This window comes from Schistocerca gregaria, chromosome 1 (genome assembly GCF_023897955.1).
Source record: "Schistocerca gregaria isolate iqSchGreg1 chromosome 1, iqSchGreg1.2, whole genome shotgun sequence".
NCBI classification, from domain to species: domain Eukaryota; kingdom Metazoa; phylum Arthropoda; class Insecta; order Orthoptera; family Acrididae; genus Schistocerca; species Schistocerca gregaria.
Window position 1 is genome coordinate 366,226,771 of NC_064920.1, and position 7,913 is coordinate 366,234,683.

A 7,913-nucleotide genomic window follows, 5' to 3' on the forward strand; every position below is an offset into this window, starting at 1 on the left:
GTGGTAGACAGGCCATACCTGACATTTCTTCTTCTGATGTGACATTTCGCTGAGTGTTATATTTTATAACATTTCTCATGCAACTGATTGTGTACCCATTGCTCCTAAGAACTTCCATGTGCTGCATCCCGTGTCTGCAGTGCAGTGACTCTCATATTCATGTTATGTGTGTTTGAGTATGTTAATCATTGCCCTTTTCTGAGTCAGTTGATGATATGACACTTTGTGCAGCTATCGGTCCATGTCTGTCAGTTTTCAATACATGCTGCATCCCAAGTTCTCACCACTTCTTGTAACCAGCACATTGAGGAAGGGTGGTTGCTGGTCCTTCTCTACCTCTACAGCAAATCTTGTGGTGGCATGCAGAATGTTCAGGTGCATTATGAAGTCAGTGAGCTGTTCTTCACCACATCTCTACCCACAAAGGTGTCGTCATTGTACCTGTACCACACTGTAGGTTTACAAGTTGGCAAGTCCAGTGCCTGTCTTCCGCAATGCTTCATAAAGAAAATAGCCACAACTGGACTAAGCGGACTACCCATGGTGATGCCTTCCAGCTGTTCATAGAAATCGCCATTACACATGAAATAGCTCATGGTGTCATGATCCATATAATCACTGAGTGGCACATTGGTATCTAAAGAAGTAACATCAGAGCTGATCAGAATATCATTTGGTCCATGTTTTAGTTACTTCATCTTCTCAACTAAACATCTCGAGACCTGAATGTATGTGTCGGTCTTTCCCAGCTGTTCATAGAAATCGCCATTCCACATGAAATAGCTCATGGTGTCATGATCCATATAATCACTGAGTGGCACATTGGTATCTAAAGAAGTAACATCAGAGCTGATCAGAATATCATTTGGTCCATGTTTTAGTTACTTCATCTTCTCAACTAAACATCTCGAGACCTGAATGTATGTGTCGGTCTTTCCCATAGCTGGCTGAAGCAGAGAGGCATTTTTTTTGCCAGTACATACATCGGTGAGCCAGGAACACTTACAATTTGTCTTAACAGTACATTATCTTTAAGGAGTTTTGGTAGTTCCTACAGTCAAGGGCTTCTGTGTTGAGGAGGTTCTTCTACATGTCCACAGAGAGAAGATGCCTTCATTAACTGATTCATATTCCTATGATCTGCAGCACTTGGCCTGTGCTTAGCTTGTGGTATGTCTTCAGATCTAATAAGTCTCAAATTTTGAAATTTCAAGAGAGCACTTTCCGGGATGAGTCAGACAATATATTACTTCCTCCCACATACATCTCACAAAAGACCACAATGAGAGAATTTGATAAACTAGAGCTAATACAGAAGTTTGCCGCACCATTTGTGAGTGAAACAGAAGGGGAGAGGAGGATTAGTTAGTGGCACCAGAAGTACCCTCCACCAAAGACCATCAGGCAGCTGGCTTGTGGAGTATGATGTAGATGTAGAATCTTCTGCTCATAATCCTTCATTATGACCCACATATTTCTCTTGTCACCAGCCAGCACCAAAATACTCTTGTTTGCATAAAGGCTCGCTATAATTTGTGACTCTTCTTTTTTCCAGGTTAGACATTGGTGGTTTCAGTGTGTATTTCCTCTACTTTTTCACAAGAAAAGGTTCAGATGGCCACTTCATTAGCAATGATGTCCTCCATAGGTAAAGTTCTAGAGATGGTCATAAACTCCCATGTTTTTGGACATACCATTACTCCGAGGTCAATGGTCATTCAAGGACATTGATTACTGTGCCTGACATGTTGAGAATTGGTTCTTGCTACTAAGAAGAGTGACATGGTCACTTGTTCGAGAAACCAATAGAAATCCACAAACATGACAACAGCTACAGTAAGAAAAAGCAAAGTTTCAAGCTAAACAAATCCTGGACTCCCATGCTGCAGAAAATGTCCGTTGTAGTTAGGAAGGGGAGAACCATAGTGGAAACTACCAGGGAAAAGCCTTCAGACATTAACACAACAGATACATATAACATCCAGCCAGGGAGTAGACTCCAGTCCACCACCAGCCATGGAGGTGAAGCTTTGACAATGCTGGTGAAATATCAGAAAATTTGTCAAACATTAGTTGAAAATGTGAGACAGAAGCCTACATGAATTATATCATTAAGTTTTAGTATTTACTACATGTGAATAACACATTATTCGATGACTTCTATCATGCCCGTTGTACAGTCATGCACTATATTATAGTGACAAATTAAAGAAGATAGCATTCTCAAATTGTGGTTTATAAATTAATAAAGAAACAGCACTTTCTGACTGGAAGAACACTTAAGTCAACTTTCTTTACAGGAATCCTAGTGCACACCAATTTTTAGAAGAAACCATCCATATAATTACTTAAGTCATTTACGGAAATTACAGGAAATGTTAATCAAGGTGGTATCTATAGATTTTCTCAGGCAGTGAATTTCTGCATGAGGAAACTAAAATGGTGAAAAGACAGTCAATTAACTTTCCCAATAGGCTCTTGCAATTGCTTAAGTGCCCTCAAATATTTATAATTATGGTACTCACCAGCTCATCCAATGTATATGTCTGGAGTTATACCTTTTTTTGTAGGGAAAATGGTAACGCAATTTCCATACAGTCATATACCATTCAGTTTTTCTTAAAGCAAACTAGAGTCACTGACTTCCATATGAGAAACTATAGAAGCATGGTCTACGAGGGGAAGCAATAAACATTATAAAATCATTGATTGAAAATACGTAGCCATATATAAAATGTAACAGAGGTACAATATTGGAAAATGTGCATTCAGTGTTCCAAGATGTGAAATACTGAGTGCCACTAGATCTGGTTTTAGGACAACTATTATTCTGTATGTAAATGACATGCTAAAAGCTGTACATGAGAAGGTGGTGATATGACAAAAAATCAAGTAGTAATCAATAAATCAGCAAAATACTTACAAAAAAAGATGAGTGATTTAACAGAAAGGGAAAGTAAACAGTTTAATGAAAGGAACTATTCCATGTCACACATTAGTATGAGCAACTATGGCAATCAACGCATATGATCTCAATATAATGATTGGGAACTCAAGTATTTCTGAAGCTGAACATAACACTGGGGCTAATGGTCAATACGCCGAACTACAGAAGCTGTGTAAAACAGTTACTCATGTGCACCTGCTAGATATGAGCAAAATATTGCATGAAAAACATTCCATGCATGGACTCCACTTAAAGAGAATTGGAAGGCTCAAGTTAGGAACCTGGTAGTGGAGCTTTGTAGTGAACTGCATAAAACTGTGAACCCTATCATCCTAGACTACAACTAACAGGTTTTTTTATGCATAAGAAGCAACACAAAACTGTGGAATTAAACAACACCAGCCAGTCAAAAGCAGTTACCAATTCATCAGCAGCAGCATGTCCAACACCCTCACTAATGAAAAGTGACAGCAGTGTGAGAGCTGATATTTACAGTGATAATTTTTTTTATGGGATCAGTACAACAAGAAACATGGCAAGACTCTGATCAATTTGTAAGTAAGGTGTGCACAAACACAGCCTACAGAGGGAGCCTGTCAGCAAATCAAGTACAAATCCATATGTATTGAGAGACAGTAATTTAACCCCCAAACACTGTAACTTAAAAACTGTTATGAATGATGAATTATGTAAATTCCACCAAAGTATCAGGAGCCTTAGAGATAAGGAGCATTTAGCTCTTGACTTAAATGAAAATTACTCCCTAGCCAAAGCCCATTTATTGTTTCGCAGGGCAACATGTAAAGTCTGCCATGCCGATACCTCAGTTGGAGGGTTGTGTTCTACCTGATAGTTACTGTAGAGCAAATAGAGAGAAAGGTGGTGCTGCATTATACGTCAGAGTGGATATAGCTAATAAATCACTTAACTTATGTATTGTGAAGATTTTCATTTTGAAGCCTGGGGATATGAACATTTTGCTGATAATAGGTCGGTTATAGTGGTGACACTACATAGGACTCATGCAGAGAACATTTCTGTTTTCTTAAAACAGCTTGAATCAGTTCTGTTAAAAATATATTCAAAGCCTGACCAGTTAGTCATTCTGGGTGATTAATGTAAACTTCCTTACAGACAACACCAGTAGAAGAGAACAAGAACATTTGTTCAAACCTTTAATCTAACTCCAGTAGTTGAATTTCCTACCCGAGTGACAGATATGACAGATACCAGTGTAAGCCTTATTGAAACACCTTATTGGTAAGTTCAGTAGCAATCACAGTACTATAAGCCAAATTCTCAATGGCCTGACTGACCATGATAGGCAGTTGCTTACTCTTTGTAACATATGTTTGAGCATTAAATGTAAACCAGTTTTTAAGTCTTTCAGAACAATCAGTGTAGACACATTAGAAAATTTCAATAAGCTCTTGCAGCAGATTGACTGGAGCCAAAATAAAAAAATAAACTGTAAATATGAATCACCAGGCTTCAAAAATGAAACTTTGGGTTACAAAAGGGATAAAAATGTGATGTAAGACAAAAGTAGAGTTACATACATTACAAATATGTTCTGATGAGTCTGCTGTAAAAGAGAATTATCAAGCACATTGAATATTGAAAAGAGTTATAAAGTGCTCTAAAATATTACATATTAAATCAGAAATAGACAACTCAAATAATAAAATAAAAACCATATGGAGTGCTATCAAAAGGGAGCTGGGGAAAAAAGATGATAAGGTTTCTAACAAAGAAATAAGACATTGTGGTAGTTTGGGAACAGAAACTGACACAGTGGCAAGTGTCCTTAATGAGCACTTTCTAACAGCTTCTGAGAAAACCGGTTATAAGGACTCAGTCAATGAGGCTATGGGTCTTCTGAAAGAATCTTAATTGTACAAGATAAGTCAAATGCATATAACCCCAGTTACAGTCAGTGAGGTGAAAAAGATCATCACTAAAATGCAAACCAAAAATTCATCTGGTTTTGACAATATTTCCTCTAAGGTACTTAAACATTCTCATAATGCCATTTGTGTAATACTTTTCCATATACACTCTGTGATCAATAGCATCCGTACACCCCCAAAAACATCCATTTTTCATATTAGGTGCACTGTGGTGCCTCCCACTGCCAGGTACTCCATATCAGCAATGTCAGTAGTCATTAGATATTGTGAGGGAGCAGGTAATTGGGTGTAACTTGTGTCGTACTTCTGTATGTGAGATTTCCACACTCCTAAACATCCCTTGGTCCACTGTTTCCGATGTGATAGTGAAGTGGAAATGTAAAGGGACACATACAGCACAGAAGCAGACAGGCTGACCTCATCTGTTGACTGACAGTGACAGCCAACAGTTGAAGAGGGTCGTAAAGTGTAATAGACAGACATTTACCCAGACCATCACACAGGAATTTCAAACTGCATCAGGATCCACTGCAAATACTATGACAGCAACGCAGGAGGTGAGAAAACTTGGATTTCATGGTCAAGCGGCTGCTCATAAGCCACACATCACACCAGTAAATGTCAAACGACACCTCACTTGGTGTAAGGAGCGTAAACATTGGACGATTGAACAGCGGAAAAATGCTGTGTGGAGTGATGAATCATGGTACACAATGTGGCGATCTGATGTGGGTATGGCGAATATCTGGTGAATGTCATCTGCCAGCATGTGTAGTGCCAACAGTAAAATTCGGAGCCAGTGGTGTTATGGTGTGGTCATGGTTTTCATGGAGGAGGATTGCAACCCTTGTTTTGTGTGGCACTGTAACAGCGCAGGCCTACATTGAAATTTTAAGCACTTCTTTCTTCCCACTGCTGAAGAGCAATTCGGGGATGGTGATTACATCTTTCAACATGATCGAGCACCTGTTCATAATGCATGGCCTGTGGTGGATGATGATTGGTTTGTGGGGCACTCAACTGCGCTGTCATCGGTGCCTGTACAAAGTCCCAATTTTTTCACAGTTCAGTTTTTTAGCGGTTCATGGTGTGGGTTCCTGTAGTCATGTCCTAGTTCATGAACCACGGGCAACGTAGGAGTGGCCAAGTAAGTGGTTCTGACAATCGGGATACCTGTTACTTTGGAATAAGGCAGGGCACCTCGGACATATTCTGAGTCGTGGTCACCTTTGTGCTCATACGGCAAAGACTACCAAAGCCACCGGTTAGTCCGTCAACCGTTAGGGGTAAAACTCAATGGGACTCGGGGCAAGTAAGGCTAGCAACCTGCTTCCCTGGTACTTTAAATATGATGCTGGCAACAATCAGAGCAAAATGCCTCGGACCTTTGGAGGTGACGGAGTCCCACCTCTAACTGACAAACCAGGGACTCCTAAGATACGACTTGGCAAACAAATGGTAATGAGATTGGGAGCTATTAATATCAATGGGGGCTACTCTGTTTCTTCATGGGAAGAAGGTAGAGCTGGCAGAGGCTGCAAGTAAGATGGGGCTGGACGTTTTAGCTGTAAGTGACATTCGGGTAAGGGGTGAGAAAGGAGAGGAAGTGGGAGAATACAAGGTCTACCTGTCAGGAGTCAAAGCAGGAATTGCACACTGGGGTGTAGGGCTTTACATCAGGAAAGAAATGGAACCCAGTGTAGTTGCAATAAGGTATGTAAACGAACGACTGATGTGGATAGGTTTGACAGTGTCTAGCAAGAAAATTAGGATTCTGTAAGTATATTCGCATTGTGAAGGGACAGATCAAGATAAGATGGATAGTTTTTATGAGGCACTCAGTGATGTAGTTGTTAGAGTAAAAAACAAGGATAGTGTTCTGCTCATGGGTGATTTTAATGCCAGGATTGGAAATTAAACAGAAGGGTATGAAAAGGTTATGGGTAAATTTGGAGAGGATATGGAGGCCAACAGGAAACAACTCTTGGATTTCTGTGCCAGTATGGGCTTAGTAATCACAAACTCCTTTTTTAAACATAAGTGTGTGTGTGTGTGTGTGTGTGTGTGTGTGTGTGTGTGTGTGTGTGTGTGTGTGTGTTGGGGCTTATGGGCACTCAACATTGAGGTCATCAGCGCCCTGACACACATTAAAAGGAACAAATGTGGACAGACCTAAGAAAACTGAAGCACACACTCAAAGAAAGCAGGAAAAGAAAGAAAATGCTACATAAGAAAGTAAAACCGAAGGAAAGGGAAAACATAGCAACAAGAATGCCACTGAAATGGTCATTGGCTGGCCACTTACATAACATATGGGCGAGCTTGTCACACAGTGAGCAAATTAAAATCCACTCCCTAAAATCTTTGGAAAAACATTTGACATGGCACAGAACTTTAAAACCTTAACCACATTCGTCCGAGTGTTGCGTAAAAGAGTTGGCAGGTCCGCTGGCAAGACAGCCGTGGCCCGCTGGTCAGAAAATGAAACGTAATCCAATAAAACGTGGCGCACAGTAACCTGGATGCCACAAGCACCACACATTGGAGGGTCTTCTCACCGCAGCAGGAAGCCATGCATCATAGAGCTGTGGCCTATTCAAAGCCAAGTGAGGAGAACCTCGTCTCGTCGATGGGGCTGAAAGGAAGTACACCACACACGCGTTGTGGGCTTGACGATACGGAGTTTATTGTCAGTCACTTCCAGCCACTCATCCTCCCACCGACGTATGACTCATGAGCTCAACAGAGAGGCAAGTGCGTGTAGGCGGATAACACACTGAGACACTTGTGGATCGAGACACGCCTCCTTGGCTGCAAGATCAGCCCTTTCATTCCCAGCAATGCCAACGTGCCCCAGAACCCAGCAGAAAGTTACAACCTTCCCCAGTCGCTGTAGTCAAAGGAGGGCGTCCTGGATGGTCTGGACTATTTTGTCTGCCGGATACAAACGTTGCAATGAGATAATGGCACTGAGTGAATTGGAAATGACAAGAAATTTAGGAGAGGAAGAATGTCTCATCTGCTCCAGTGCCCGCAAGATCGCAGACAATTCTGCA